The sequence below is a fragment of the Orcinus orca genome, chromosome 5 (genome assembly GCF_937001465.1).
Source record: "Orcinus orca chromosome 5, mOrcOrc1.1, whole genome shotgun sequence".
Classification (NCBI taxonomy): Eukaryota; Metazoa; Chordata; class Mammalia; order Artiodactyla; family Delphinidae; genus Orcinus; species Orcinus orca.
In genome coordinates this window covers 78,590,983-78,607,955 of record NC_064563.1, presented here as the reverse complement: position 1 = coordinate 78,607,955, position 16,973 = coordinate 78,590,983, and the positions used below count along the sequence as shown (strand labels likewise).

The following is a 16,973-nucleotide window of genomic DNA, read 5'->3' as shown; positions in this document are numbered from 1 at the left end:
TAGTTTTATATGTCTACCTGAATTTTTTAAATTTCAAATTATGAAAGGTACACACTTTAATAAAAATGTTTTATTCATATAATTCAATATTGCCTCCAATTTAAAAATTTCCACGATAAATTTCCAAAGGCTGGTAGAGTAAAACACAAATTTTTGTTTTTGACATTAAGACACAAAATCCTAATCTATTTCATTATGAAAAATGAGCATGACATAAAGCAAATTGGGGGAAAGTATTCGTAACACCAGAAAGATCCACATCCTTTAATATACTGAAATATTTTAAAAATAAAAAGAAATAACATTAAGAAATAAACTGAGAGAACAGTATCAGGCAAATCATAAAGAAAAATTAGAAATAGTCACTAAATATATAAAATAATATTCACTTACAGTAGTAATTAAAGAAATGAACATTAAAACCATATTTTATCCACCAAACTGATAATAACTCTTAAAAAATACACCTCGGGCTTCCCTGGTGGCGCAGTGGTTGAGAGTCCGCCTGCCGATGCAGGGGACACGGGTTCATGCCCCGGACTGGGAGGATCCCACATGCCGCAGAGCGGCTGGGCCCGTGAGCCATGGCCGCTGAGCCTGCGCGTCCGGAGCCTGTGCTCCGCAGCGGGAGAGCACAGCAGTGAGAGGCCCATGTACCACAAAAAAAAAAAAAAAAAAAAAAAAAAAATACACCTGACGTTGAGGTGGCAGGGGGAAAGAAAAAGACACTCATCTACTGACAGTGGGAGTATATTAGTTCAACTGTTTTCAAAGGTAATTTGGTACCATGTATCAAAAGCCATAAAAATGCACATATTCTTTGAACTGGTGACTTTACTTTTAGGAACCTATCCTGATGAAATCAGAAGTACATATAAAGATATGCATGGAAAATCACTATAGCAGTACTTCAATAGTGAAAAACTGGAATTACACTGCATATTCAACAAAATGAAACTGGTTAAATTATATTCATACATATGTTTTAAAACTAGACTACAGTAAACTTACTAAAAATCATTGAATCATACACTTAGGATGGGTGAATTTTATTGTATATAAATTATATCTCAATGTTTTTCTTAAAAACAGAATCAGAAAAATGGCTATCCTTGGGTGAAGAGGCTGTTGATAGGAGGTAGGAAAAGGCGCCTGGTCTGGGAACTGACAATGTTTTTCCTGAGTTGAATGCTGATTGCACAGGTGTGCTCACTTTGTAAAATTTTAAGATGTATATCTCTGTGATATGCATACATTTCTGCCAGAATAAATAAATTCAAATTTACTGAATTTATGCTTCAGTAAAAAGTTAAAGTCTGTTGGAATTCAAAAAATATCCATACAGTCAAAAAATATTCTTGGAAAATACTTGAAAATTTGGGTAAAAAGCCTGATATTAAGGGAAATGTGTGTATAAATATGTGTTTGTACACAGGTTTATTGAAAATGCTAACAATATTAATATTACCACTGGGTGGTGAAATTACCAGGCTTTTTTCATATTTACATTTATCTCTAATTTGAAAACTTTCTATAATAAAATTTTATTCTTTCAAATGTTTTTAAATTTGTTAAAATGGAAAAAGCAGTATTTTCATTACTAATATATTCTTAAATAGTTGCACATGATTAAATAAATTTAAGAGGTCATGATAAGAACTAGACACTATTAAATAATTACATTATCTTATTACATTATCTTATTTTTTCTATTATAGAAAAAACAGGCAATATTAAATCTTCTAACTTTCATTGCTGTAAATTCGCACTCCATTGTGTTACTTGAGGAACTAGCATAACAATAATCATGAAATCCAAAGAAACTTCATCTCAAAGAATGTCAGAACATTGGTACTATTTGTTTTTTATCAGATTGTGCAAAATAAACACACACACTCCCCCAACATGATGGGCCCACAATTAGTAAATGCATTAACTATGTTTCAGTTTAGTCACCTCTTTCCCAAATCAATCAGGTAGTAATGGTTACTACTTTGATCATAGCTTTCAGAGGTAAAATAAATGATCAGTTAAATTCAAATACACTACTGAAATTTAAATACTCTTTCATTTACTAAGGTTATCATCTAGGGAGAAAACTTTACTTAAATGTACAGCTCAAAAAACAGCTCATATAAACAGCAAAGTAAATAAAAATATAATTCATACTTGCTAACTTTGTCTTCCCTGGTACCAGGTAGTATGGTTAAGTCCAGAATACATATGGGACAAAGGAACAAGAATCTAATTTCTCTTTCCAAAATCTTTAAGTAGTCTAAAGGACAAACATTTAAAACATATCACCAAATAACTGTCTTCTTCAAATATTCTATTTATCACATTTCTAGAGAATAAACGATCCCACAACTAAGTGAAATTTAAGTCTCTTAGGGTTAAAATTTGCTTATTTCTTTGGAAATCCTTACCAAATCAATTATATTCTTCTAATCTGTTTATTGTTTTCCTAAAGGATTTGGAAAGCCCCCAACTTAAAAGGGACGTATATATACACAAAGCCACCCTTTATCGCTGTGACATCTGCTATTGCCACATACATCATTATTAAAAAAAAAAAAAAACCCACACCCTTGGGAGTTTTTAAAGAATACGGGAGAAGTAAAAGAAGTAGTTATTAAAAGAAGACATTAATAAAAGACATTAGACAAACTGACCTAGGACAGAACTTTTTTTAAAAAATTAGCTGAAGTTGAAACTGGCTTACTAACCCAATGCAAGGTCTATATTTCCCTAAAGTAGTGGTCCTCATCTCCAATGTTTTTTGTCATGCACCTCATCAATTTTTTAAAATTTATCATATCCTAATACATGTATACTATTTAAAACTATACCTATAATACTGTGTTAATATGTAATATGCCTATTAAAATAAACATAAAAACATAATTTTTTTTTAACTAACCTTATCTCTAACATCAGGCTGAAACAGTAAGTACTGAGGAAGTCAAAGTACTTTGGAGAGAGAGAATATCTGGGGGGAAAAAGGCAGGTTTGCAAAAAAGTGCCAGAATGAGGGATTTGGAACAGGAAGATACCACACCTCAATATACAGGTAGTAAATAAAACAGGAAGTGGAAATACTGTTAATGAAGGCAAACTTGACCTCCTCAAAAATTTTCTTGAAAACAGGCCATATATACAGAAAAAGGAATCGCTCTTCGTTACATATGGTTTCTTATTCCTATGACCCCAAATTAAGCCATATATTTCAAATTACTGGCTAGCCTAAAAACTGTTCTTGAGACAATTTCCCTTAAATACCAGAAAATACAAAGATTTCAACACAGATTTCAATATCAATGAACACTGCTTTGACAAGGTTTTAAAGTTAGTTTTGGAAAATCTGCCAGAATGAAAACTGTATGTACCACTGAGCCAGCAACCTCACTGCCAGGAGTATATACAATCCTATGTATGTGCTTAGTCATAAAAATTAACCAAAGATGTATGTACAAGGATGTCTGGTGCGACCTTATAATGGAAAAAGACTGGAAACAACCTAAGCATACAGTAATAGAAGACTTGTTAAATTAATTATGATTCAACCATACACTGGAATACACACAGTCATTAAAGTGAATGAGGTAGTTATATGTGCTGGGTAAAAAGTTTTCCAAGATATAGTAAGTGGGAAAAAAAAATCAAGAAGAAGATACATAGACAAAAAAGTAAGCCCCACTTGTATCACACACCTCAACCAGCGTCTGGGCAGAGTAAGCTGGACAGGAAATAAACAAGGCTCTCGAACAAAAAAAGTTAATTTCACTAAGCCCATGGTAAATGGGAAAAGGACAAAGCTACCCTAAGAAAAATGATAAAGAAAAGTATGTTTTTTATTGTCCTTGAAGCTCTCTTATATGCACTTACTATCTTTAACTTTCCCCCTTGTAACTCCTACATGATCTATGTCAAAGCTCTTATGTGCTTCTCTGCACATTCAAAAACCCAAATACAGCAAAAGGTCCCATGCTCAAAAGTTAACACAGGCTACTTTCCTTCTCTAATTTCAATATTTTCAGGAAGGATCAGCTGAGTGTAAAGAAAGGAAACTGATGTTATCAATCTGCACTAACATGTGAATATTTAAATGTCTCTTCCTGCTAAACCTTCAAAAAGCCAACTGTTTTTTGACCCAAATGTCTATACAATTAATGGAAATTCAGGTGTCAGGAATATTACACAGGAGAGAGAAAGAAAGAAAGAATGCTTAAGTCATGTCACTTATGTGAAAGGCTGCTCTGGAAGAAAAAACAAAATAAACAACTAATCTGCATTCCCAGGAGCCTCTGTCAAATGGGGAAAAAGCAGGACTAGGTGGAGTAATAAGCAATAAGCCGCCCTGAGCTCCTTGTAAATGACCCATTATTCTCCAACTGAAGGAAGCTTGGGCAGCTGACAAAGAATATAAAACCGCAGAGCTGTTATGATCCAAGACAGGGCGGACAATGATGTTCTAGAACTAATTCAGCTAAAGGTAAGATGGCACTCCTTCTGGAGTTACCCAGAACAGAGACTGCTAAAAACTAGAACTTAGTAAGAGAGGGAGGGAAGGAAGGGGCCCACTTCAGGCCAATTTCTCTGAAAGCCCCCTTTAGCAGATTATTTCAAATGCTGCATTCTTTTCCCCCTTCCAAGTTTTGTTCTTCCCTCATCTCCATCCCTCTGCCAGAGAAGCTAGAAGGTATAGTAAAAGGAATATTGAGGGGACCACATTCAGCTTTCTGCTCCATTCAATTCTCCATCTCCCACACACACCCCCACCCCCACCTTTCGTACCGAAAAATGTTTGGTTCAGCTGTGTAAAAGTAATCCAAATTGCAGCCGATTAAGAAATCCCTAGTCATTTAAGCCTAATGGCAATGCGGTACTTAAAGAGAATATAAATTATCAGCCATCACTTTCTCCTGCCTTCCAGAAAAGACAGTTGACTCTTCTTGTTGGACCTTCTAATTTAATGCTTCTAATCAACTGTGTGCAAGCAATTAGAAACTATGCTTTATAGATCTGTATAAGTTGAAATAGAGTAAATAAGCTTTGAGTCAGGGCTTTTTCATATTTTCAGAGGACAAAGTTAACAGAAGCATAATATATGAACAAGTTGGGCATTACTACTCATTTTTTTTATTTTTTTCGGTACGCGGGCCTCTCACTGTTGTGGCCTCTCCCGTTGCGGAGCACAGGCTCCGGACGCGCAGGCTCAGCGGCCATGGCTCAACGGGCACAGCCGCTCTGCGGCATGTGGGATCCTCCCGGACCGGGGCACGAACCTGTGTCCCCTGAATCAGCAGGCAGACTCTCAACCACTGCGCCATCAGGGAAGCCCTACTACTCATTTTTAATCAACTATACAATGCTTACTGCGTTTTTTTATGGGCATTCTATAAATTAAAATGGGAATTCAACTTAAAAATTCTATAAATTATGGGAATTCAACTTAAAAATGCTTACTGAGTTTTTTATGGGAATTCTATGCAATTAATAAGGAAAATGTCTTTCCAAATTTATTAATAGGTTTGAGTCTATATTATAAAATTCAGAGATTATCATAACCTGGAGAAGAAAGACAACTAACATGTGTTGAGGATCTACCAGATGTAAGACACTATGCTGGGCACACTGATATGTTACTTCACTTAATATTTACAGTAACACTCAAGACAGTAATAGTATATCCCCATTTAACAGACGAAGAAACTGGAGTTTACCCAGTCACAAAGCTAGCATGTAAACTGGGATTTGAAAACAGACTTACCTCGTTTAATGCACTTTTTACCATACCGTACTACCTCCGTCTTGAAAAGGCCCTGGACACTAAGAACTCGTTGAACTCATTCTCTTCTCACCCACCCACTCTGAAGCCACCCTGTCACCACTGCTTGGCTTGGTAAAGCAATCCTTAGTTGGCTACCATCGCATGGCTACCATGGGAGAATTCTGTGTGACACAGAATCCCTTTTCTCCTTCAGCATGCATAGACACCTTCCACAATTCCTAAATTCCACTTCTACCTATTATTCACAGCTCAGTAAATTTCTCCTCGTTCTTTTTTCATGGGTTCACATATACCCCCTTAATCCTTCCATTCTTTCTTCAAACCTTTACCAAGTTACTTTAGGAAAATCTCTCTTTCTTTTTCCTTTACTTTCCCATTTTCACTTGGAAATCAAAAAAAAAAAAATCCTAAATACGGCTGATAAATGTAGGAGCTATGCTAAAGATATACCTGTATCAAAGAAAAGAGGGCTGTAAGTTTTAAAGTGAAAACAGATTTGAAGGCTTGTGCCATAATCCTCTAATATTCTTGAAAGCACCTACTTTCCCCTTCAGAATGTACATGAATATTGATCTGCCACTTTATCACCTTTAACTGAATCTGCATTCAAGTGTGAAAAAAATATATCTCACTTAAAGATACTGCTTTTCTGTTTTATTTACTGAGTTTGGCTGTAATATTATTTTCCATCAACATTTATTGAATAATGTAAAACTTTAAATGAGTCAAAACAGATTATAGTTGGCAAGCTTAGGAACCTAAACATCATTCTTTTCTATAAAAAGAGTAATTTCCAACTCAAAGTCTTCTCCCAAATCAATACCCTGCCTTGTATCAGAACCCATTCAACCTATAAAGAAACTTTACTCATAGGCTAAAGAGAAGTACTCAAAGGAACCTGAAACAGATTTAAAAAAAAAAAAAAAAAAAAGCTAGATTTCACAAATTACTTCTGATTCAAAGTATTTTCAACAAACTCCTTGCTGTCTGGAGGATGCCAGTTACATTAATTTGGATATTAATATTTCTAACCTATGTAGTCAGTGAGAAATTACACCTTACAACTATCAGCATTAGAAATACAAGTATCAATCAGCCTCAAGATCAAATTGGTATTACAAAGAAACCCATGATCAAAATGGATTTAACAATCTGCCATTTGTCATTCCTCAGAAGTTTTTCTATTGCTTCTCATCCTTCAAAAGTATAGTTTTGATCTAAGCAAAAACTGCTTCATCTCTAATTTAGAAACAAAATCTAGCTCTTATCTAGGGATACTCTACACTCAGAAACCCCTTCAGATACACCTTTGTATAACTACCGTCTTGCATCTATAAAGCATATTTTGTAAACTATGCCCTTTGACTTTTAATTGTTACTATTCAAAACATCCTAATAGGAGCATCATTTACAATAATGGCAACTAGACAAAAAGGCCTTTTTTATTAGTGCTAGCAACAATAAAAGATGTTTAATAAGAGAATTTACAGACTAAGATAAATCACTTTACACAATATGACAACTAAATAAAAACCTGTGATCGTTTTTTAACCACAGAAAAATAATTTATAAATATTTAAGCCAAAGTTAACAGGCATCTCTATATGCCCAATGCCCTGCTCAAATAAAGCAGAATCTAAGCATATTCTCCATTCCAAATACTCATCACCAGTCTTCTAAAACAATGTAACAACAAGAAATTAGTGGTATTTAGAAATGGTAAGACATCAAATTTATGGCAACTGTTTGTTGAGAAACAGCTATATTTTATCTTTAAAAGGAGAGGGAAAGGGAGAAGGTAAAAAAGATCCAAGCAAAACAGAACCCTACATTCTGCTAGATCTAGTTGTTTCATCCATCTCATTTTATGCCAATACCAACAATTCAAACATTTGTATTAAAAATACTTACTCTATTAGGAAACTATAAATTTTCTACAGTTTTGTATAATAAAAGAAACATTAAAAATACTTCTTAAACTTCCCTACACACTAAGCTATTTTTAATATGTACTATGTAATAACCAAGACTCATTTCAAAACAGAAAAGTGTTAACTATTTAAATCAAAATTTTAATTTTTAAACATTGGATAAATGCTCTCACTTCACAATACAAACCCTATCTGTGAAGTACAATAAAACTAAAAATGCGTTCATCGCCTTCAATGCCAAAAACACCGAAAATGTCTTACAACCATTTTCTAATAAAGTTAAATCAATAGGCCTAATATAAATACTTGATACAAGTATACAAAATTTACCAAAACTAACTGTTATCTCAAGTCTCAAAAAAAAAAGGTACCTAGGTTAATATATGTTGATATTGACATAAAATATGATGGAAAACTGACAACTAATTTCCAACCCTTTAATAAATTCTCTAATAGAAACATACAATATTTGATACTTGTTTCAAAATACAGTATTTACAACAGACCAAGAACCATATAATGTAATTACAATGAAATATTTTTCATCTACAAAAATATAAACTATATAATGTCTTTGGGAATAAGTTGTTCTGATGAGATCTAAACATTTAGAATAATAGATTTTTTAGCGTTAGAAGGAACCAGTTACACATAATTTAGCTTTATGTGTAGCTAAAAAGATCCTCTCACCCAAGCCCCTCATCCTTGCCTTAAGACTCTAAAATGTTAAACAAACCATTTCAACCTAATGGCAGTGAAACAAAATGAGGGATTATCTCAAAAGTCACTTTTAACTTTTAAGACCTTATTCCACCTTATGACATCAAGACAGCAGTATTTAATCAAAGAACCATGATGACTATTCACAAAACTAAAATTGTCTCAGAACTCAAAACAATTTCCAAAGTACTGTCACAGGCCAAGAGTTAATATGTCTTAATATTTAAAACTTATATTTTAATGTTAGTCCAACTAGATAAATGGAAAGTAAATCTGACAAACCCTAATGTGACAGACAACTAGCTATTCCTCCAGATTCTGTTCTCTCCTTCTTGCCCAATAATAAAATATTAAGTAAGACACACAATGACCTAGGTAAGACTCATTTTCCAGCCTCCCATGCAGTTGGTTGTGGTCATGTAACAGTTAAAGCCAATGGGACATAAGTAGAAATGATATACACAACTCTCCTAAAAGGAAAAGAAATGTTCTTCCCTTTTCCCTCTTTCTGTTGGCAGACATGATGGTAACCCTCTTGGACCACAAGATAGAATAACTAATACTTAATATAAATGATTATTAAAATATCTACATGACTGCTTCCTTATATTAGCATAGGAAAACATACAATATGTACAAAGGTACAATAACATATGCTTTTTCACATTTAAAAAATTATATGCCAAACACCATTAAATTTGATTAATAGGTCTAATTTTCCCACATATGAAAATAGTTTCCCTGGAAATCCTGGAAAATTTAATGTGGGTATGTATGCGTTTATGACAGGTGAGTGAAAAATGCAATAAACCCTGCTGAAGAAAAGGGTTAAAGAAGGAAAAACCTTCCCACTTAAATTTCACCTAAGATTACATAATAAGCTACACATATTTTCTTGGGCTAAACTTAAAACCCAAAGCTATATCATTACTCATCAATTTTCTCTTAACACTGTTTTCTCAAGAAAAAATATTAAATCCCAAGTTTCTTCCAGATATAAATACTACAACATAAAGAAACTATTATACAAACTTAACATGAAATTCTAGCAGCCAAAAAAAAGGTTTCATATTTGAAAATTTTACTTATTCATGATTATGAAAAATAAGTATTGAAGTTACCTGAGACTAACGTAAAAATGAAGACTTCAAGGAAGGGAATGCTGTAGAGTTGAAAAAGAAATCATGGTTGAGTTTCTACCTTTCATAGGCTTCAGAGACCCTCAATACCACTTCAATCATTTATGCCATCCAATTCCTACAAAAAAAATAAAAATAAAACACAACAAACAAAACACATTACTTACTGAGACAAAAATACTGTACAAATATAACATGGACAAACTGGTATGCATAATGAAGTGAGCACTCTTTATAAATAGTAAGCTATGCCTGAATAACCAGTGCAATGACTTCTTTTTAAATCTGAAACTGGGAAAATACAATAGTGATAAGTAGTAACTGTGAAATAACCCTGGCCTTGTAAAGAACAATTTGCCTAGATCTGGAGTGTACGACTTCAGAGACATGGGATATTGAAGGAAATTCAGAAGGTTATAGACCTACACGTTTACAAAAGAGAAATCAGTGATTAAAAACTCACTTAATAACACTATTTTTATCTGCTTTGCAAAGGCTATGAAGTGAAGAGAGAAGCAAACACAATTCTAGGCCTTAAAAATAACAAACAGAACTAGTCCTGTACAGAATATACATGTATTCACAGTAGAAAGGATTACAGTTGTAAAATCATACTAAATACCTACAGAAATATGATCACCAAGGTCATCTTTGACTAGAAAAGCTGACAAAAATGGGAATAATCATAGGGAGACTATGTTCCATACCCCCAAAAATTAAAGTGAAAAACATAAGCTATACACAAGAAGAAAATTTCCTGTCAGTGAATATTTCTGAACCCAGTAACAGACTAAAGAGTTTATGGAGTTTCCTACCATAGAGGTTTTCAAAAATACTACATTCCTACCTATTAAGAATAATTTGTATTTACTCCTCCACAGAAAGCTTGGAGACCAGATGATATGACACACCTTACGATTTTATATCAGTTTTTACAGTGGTGCAAAGGCAATAAGAATAGTCTTTCTCACCTAAAACATACCAGTAATAAGTCCATCTTTGTACTTCAGAAAGTATAATACATTCACTTTTTAAAACATTTCAACACTGTATCCATATTTTTTTAAAGTTTAAATTCTGATGGAACTATTTACCCCTCAGTATCCTTTCATTTCAGAATTCTCCTGCATATTCACGCATGTCTACTTTTGCAGATGAACTCTTGCTCAAAAAAAACATTTTTTTTCACTAGGATTGTATCATATATAAATAAATAGCAAAATGACAACAGTAACAATAACCTGGGCAGGCAGGGAGGGAGTCACAATCTGAAATTACTCCAATATGTTATCTAAAATGCCCAGTTTTCAACAACAAATTATAAGGTGTACCAAAAAAAAGAACGAAAGAAAGAAAAGAAAAATGTGACCCACATTAATGAAAAATAGCAATCACAACAAACAGTTTCTGAGCATCCCCAGATGTTGGTTTAAGCAAAGATTTCAAAACATCTATTATAGACATGTTAAAAAAGAACCCATCTTTAACTTTTTTTAATTATGAAAACAATCAACAGATAAGAAATTCTCAATAAGGGTACAGAATTTATGTAAAAGAACCACATGGAAATTCTGAAGTTGAAAAGTATAATAACTAAAACAAAAAATCTACTACAGGATTCAAGATGGCAGAAGAAAATAGATGACCTTGAAGATATATCAGTAGAAACTATCCAATCTGAAGAACAGTGAGGAAAAAAAATTGAAGAAAACTGAACAGAGCCTCAGAGAACAACTTATCAACATTTCTGGAGTTCCAGAGGAGAGAAGGGGCAGGGAAAATAATTTTTTTTAATAAAACACCACCAGAAAATTTTCCAAATTTGATTTTTAGAAGAAATCAAATCTATGAGTCTTAAAAGTTCAATGAATCTCATGGAGAATAATTACAAAGAGACACACCTAGACACATCATAGCCAAACTGTTAAAAACAAACACAAGGAGAAAATCATGCAAGCATAAAGAGAAAAATTACTCAGCATGTGCAGGGAACCACAATACAATTAACAGCTGACTTTCAATCAGAAACAACAGAGGCCAGAAGACAGTGGGATCACATTCTCAAAGTGCTGAAAGAAAAAACCTGTCAAGCAAGAAGGCAGCAAAACTACCCTTCAAAAATGAAGGCATAATAAACATAGTCTCAGATGAACAAAGACTGAGAGAATTTTTTGCAGACCTGTCATACAAGAAATACTAAGGGAAGTCCATCAAGTTGAAAGGAAATGACACGAGACTTAAATACACAGGAAGAAAAGAACACCAGAAATGGTAAATATGTGGGTTAAACTAAAAAACTCTATAAAATACATTTTTTTCATTTCTTCTCTTAACATCTTTAAAAAATATAAGAATCTATAAAGCAATGGTTACAACACTGTATTGCTGGGTTTGTAGCATATATATGCTACATATATATGTAGCATATATATGCTGGGTTTGTAGCATATATATATTTATATATGAGTTGTGGCACAATAGAGGAAGGAGAAAATGGAGCTATACTGGAGCAAAGTTCCTGATACTGACTTAGTGTTAATATTAAGCAAACTGTTAAAATGTATAATGTAAACACCATAGCAATCACAAAGAAAATATCTTAAATTATATTTAGAAAAGACATCAATAGAGTAATTAATATGGCACACTAAAAAACATTTAACACAAAAGAAGGCAGCAAAGGAAGCACAGAGAAACAAAAACCATAAGAGACATATATAAAACAAATGGCAAAATGGCAAATGTAAATCCAACCATGTCCATAATTAAATATGAATGTCTAAACAGCCCAATAGAAAGGCAGAGACTGCCAGATTGGACAAAAACAAGATTCAACTATGTGCTGTCAACAAGAGACACACTTTACGGCTTCCCTGGTGGCGCAGTGGTTGAGAGTCCGCCTGCCAATGCAGGGGACATGGGTTCGTGCCCCGGTCTGGGAAGATCCCACATGCCGCGGAGCGGCTGGGCCCATGAGCCATGGCCACTGAGCCTGTGCATCCGGAGCCTGTGCTCCGCAACGGGAGAGGCCACAACAGTGAGAGGCCCGTGTACCGCAAAAAAAACAAAAACAAAAAAGGGACACACTTTAAATTCAAGACAAAGTAAAAAGATGCGGAACAAGGATATATATACTATGGAAAGAGTAACCATAAGACAGATGGCATGGTTATATTAGTATTAGACAAAACAGACTTTAAGACAAATATTACTGGAGATGAAGAAAGATATTTCAAAATGACAGTCAATAAATTAGGAAAATATTATAATAATTATAAACCCTAAAATAATGAAGAGCCCTAAAAAAATAAAACAACTAACATTATTAAAAAGAAAAATAGAAAATTCAACAATTAGCATTGGAGATTTCAATACCCCATTCTAAATAAGTGACAGAATAACTATACAGCAAATTAACAAACATAGAAAACCTGAACCACACTCTCAACCAACTATACCTAGTTGGCATATAGAAAACTCCAGCAAACAACAGAATACATATTGTTGTCAGGTACACACTCTCCAGCACAGACCAAATGCTAGGCCATTAAACAAGTCTCATAAATGTAAAAGGACTGAAGTCATACAAAGTATGTTCTCCAACCATAACACAATTAAAGTAGATATCAACTAAGTTAGAAACTGGAAAATTCTCAAGTGTTTGGAAATTAAACTTCACAATTTTGAATAACATATGGGTCAAAAAAGAAATTAAAAGAAAAGAGATGTTAGAGAATATTATTAACTGAATGAAAACAAAAACAAACACATCAAAATCAATGGGATGCAGCTCGAGCAGTACTTTAAATATAACTTTAAGTATACTGAAAAAAAGAGGAGTCTCAAATCAATGACATGAGCCTCCACTTTAATAAATCAGAAAAGGAGTAAACTAGGGGACTTCCCTGGTGGTCCAGTGGTAAAGAATCCACCTTCCAATATAGGGGACGTGGGTTCAATCCCTGGTCAGGGGAACTAGGTTCCCACATGCTGCAGGGCAGCTAAGCCCGTGTGCAACAACTACTGAGCTCGCACACCTCAACTGGAAAGCCTGCATGCAGCAAACTACAAAGCCCACACACTCCGGAGCCCACACGCCACAACTACAGAGCTCACATGTCCTGGAGCCTGCGTGCTACAACTAGAGAAGAGAAAAAACCTGCACACCACAACTAGAGAGAAGCCCGCACACCCCAAGGAAAGATCCCGCACGCCTCAACGAAGATCCCACATGCTGCAACTAAGACTCAACGCAGCCATAAATAATCAATTAATTAATTAAAATATTTTTTAAAAGAAAAAGAGCAAACTAAACCCTAAAGCAAGCTGAAAAATATATTGAAAATTTAGAGCAAAAATAAATAAAATACAAAACAGGTAGAGAATAACTTGTTTTTTTAAAAAAGATCCGAAAAATTTACAAACTTTTAGGAAGACTAACCACAACAAAGAGAAAAAACACAAATTACCAAAATTAGGAATGAAAGAAGGGATATTACCACTGACCTCACAAAAGTTAAAAGAATTATACGGGAAGGAATATTATAAACAGATATATGCCAACAAATTAAACAACTTTTATGAAATTCCTAAAAAGACATATATTACTGACACATAAACTAATTAAAGAGGAAACAGAAAAATCTGAACATAACAAACTGAGTTAGTATTTAAAATCTTCCCACAAAGACATGGCCTCACTGATGAATTCCATCAAATATTTAAGGGGGCAATACCAATCCTTCACAAACTCCTTCACAAAACAGAGGAAGAGGGTACATTTTGCAACTCAATCTATAAAGCTAGTTTCTTTGATATAAAGACATGACATGAAAACTATACTCCAATGCCTCTCATAAACATAGATACAATATCCTTACAAAATATTAGTAAACTGAATCTAGCAACAGATTAAAAAAAGGCATATATATACACCAAGACCAAGTAATATTTACCCCATGAAGGCAATGGTGGTTTAACATCTGAAAATCAATTAATGTAATACACCATATTAAGAGACTAAAGGACAAAAACCACATGGTTATCTCAATAAAGAAGAATTTGAAAAAATTCAACACTTACTCATGATAAAAAAATCTCAACAAACTAAGACTAGAAGAGAACTTCCTCAAACTGATAAAAGGTATCTACAAAAAAAAAAAAAAAACTAAAAACTAACATCATGCTTACTGGTTAAACACTGAATGCTTTCCTCCTAAAAATCAGGATGTCCATTTTCACCACTTCTATTCAAGATTGTACTAAAGGTTCTAGCTAGTAAAATAGAGCAGGCAAAATCAATCAATCAACCAACCAAGCAATCAATCGATCAAGTAATGGCATCCAGATTAGAAAAGACGAAATAAAACTGTCTTCACTCTCTAGCGACGTGATCGTGTATGTAGAAATTTCCCAATGAATCCACAAAAAAGCTACGAGAACAAATAAACAAGTTCAGCAAGGCCACCGCCACTGAGAACTGATAAACAAGTTCAGCAAGGGCACAAGATATTAGATCAATAAAGAAAAATCAATTATATTTCTATAGTGAAATGACAGCTTTATATCACATCTTCCGTATTACAAATTTGAGCTGAGGGCTTCCCTAGTGGCACAGTGGTTAAGAATCCACCTGCCAATACAGGGGACACGGGTTCGAGCCCTGGTCCGGAAGATCCCACATGCCATAGAGCAACTAAGCCTGTGTGACACAACTATCAAGCTTGCGCTCTAGAGCCCGCGAGCCACAATTACTGAAGCCCGTGCACCTAGAGCCCATGCTCCACAAGAGAAGCCACCGCAATGAGAAGCCCGCGCACCACAAAGAAGAGTAGCCCCCACTCACCGCAACTAGAGAATGCCCGTACACAGCAACAAAGACCCAATGCGGCCAAAAATAAATAAATAAAATAGATACATCATTAAAGAAATTAAAAATGTTAAAAAAATCTGAATTGATTCAAATTTTCTGTCCTATCCCTCAGTAGAGTTTTAAAATTTTTTTCAAGTAGATTTCTCCCAGGTATTTTATCTTTTTAGTTGTTACTGTGAATGTATACATCTTCTTCCTTTATTAGCCCTAATTCTACTATTTGTATTAAAAAATCATTTATGTATAACTGATTTTATAAGCAGTTCCTTTACTGAATTCTCAGTACAAAAAACAAGCAGGCAGATGAACTGAACTGATTTCAGGAACAGATCCCCCCCCATGCAAAAAGAAAAAACCATGGAAATTCAGTATACGATAAATGTGGCATTTCAAATATGTAGAAAAGAAATGCATCATTCAATAACGGGAATGAGGACAAAGGGTAAGCCATCTGGAAAAAAGTAAAGCTGATCTCTACATTTATTGCTTATACCGAATATATTCAATATAAATCAAGATTTTAAACAATTTAAACCATAAAAAGTAATAGAAAACCCATATAACTTTTCAAGTTCACTGAATATAAAACTACCAAGCTAAAACTACCAATCATAAGAAACATAACTAATTTTGTCACTTAGAAAAAAACAATGCCAAACCATGACAAGCCAACAATTCATGTCATTCAGAGATGTTATAATGTGGAGGGGAAAACGAGTCCTACAATCAGTGGGGGAGACCTTTTATTTTAAACCTTACACAGGAAACCCTACCCCCACCCCAGCCCTGAAGAAAAAGATCTCTAAATTCAATCATACAAAATTAAAACGTCAACAAGGCAAAAATAAAATCAAAAGATAAGCAAAAACTGAGTAAAAACCATCTGCCTAACGCATGACCAAACAGATCACTGAAAATATATATATGCCCAATAATAATGGGGAAAAAAATGCTCAAACTCACTATGAAATTTTGAAAAGCAATACTAAACAACAAAAAACTGACAAATACTACAAGCTAACAGTAGCTAGTATTATCAAAGAGATAAAGAGATTCCCATTTTCCCAGACTACTGATGTTGGGGCAATCTTTTTAGTTGGGCAATTCAACCACCAAATTACTAAATGTACACACTTTTTGACCCAACAATTTTTCCTTTAGGAATTTATACTACAAATATATTTTTAAATATGTGCAAAGATGTATCCAAGAATATTCACCATATTCCCATTTATTACTGCAAAAAAACTTAACCTAAATATCCATGAATAGGAAGCTAGTTAAAATAATTATGGTACATCCAAATATAGGAATACTACACAGAATGAAATAAGAGGAATGATATGCAAAGATACAGAAGCTAACAACAAAAAAGACATGCTGATAATAAACATGTACGGTGTGATCTCATTTTTATAAAAGTTATGTAAATATAGGTATACATATAAATTTCTGCATATATATGGAAAATGTCTGTAATGATACACACAAACACACACACACAAATGTTAACAGTAAAT

At 33.8% G+C, this 16,973-nt stretch overlaps 1 protein-coding gene across 5 annotated transcripts in view; it reads right to left on the bottom strand.

Annotated features, from left to right (window-relative positions):
- Positions 1–16,973, bottom strand: part of ZNF148 (zinc finger protein 148) — a 129,525-nt gene that overhangs the window by 80,086 nt on the left and 32,466 nt on the right. For all 5 annotated transcript variants that reach the window (XM_004278812.3, XM_004278811.3, XM_033403858.2 and 2 more), the window contains one exon: positions 9,564–9,699. The gene's annotated coding sequence lies outside the window, so the exon portion shown is untranslated. The remainder of the gene's footprint in view (positions 1–9,563; positions 9,700–16,973) is intronic.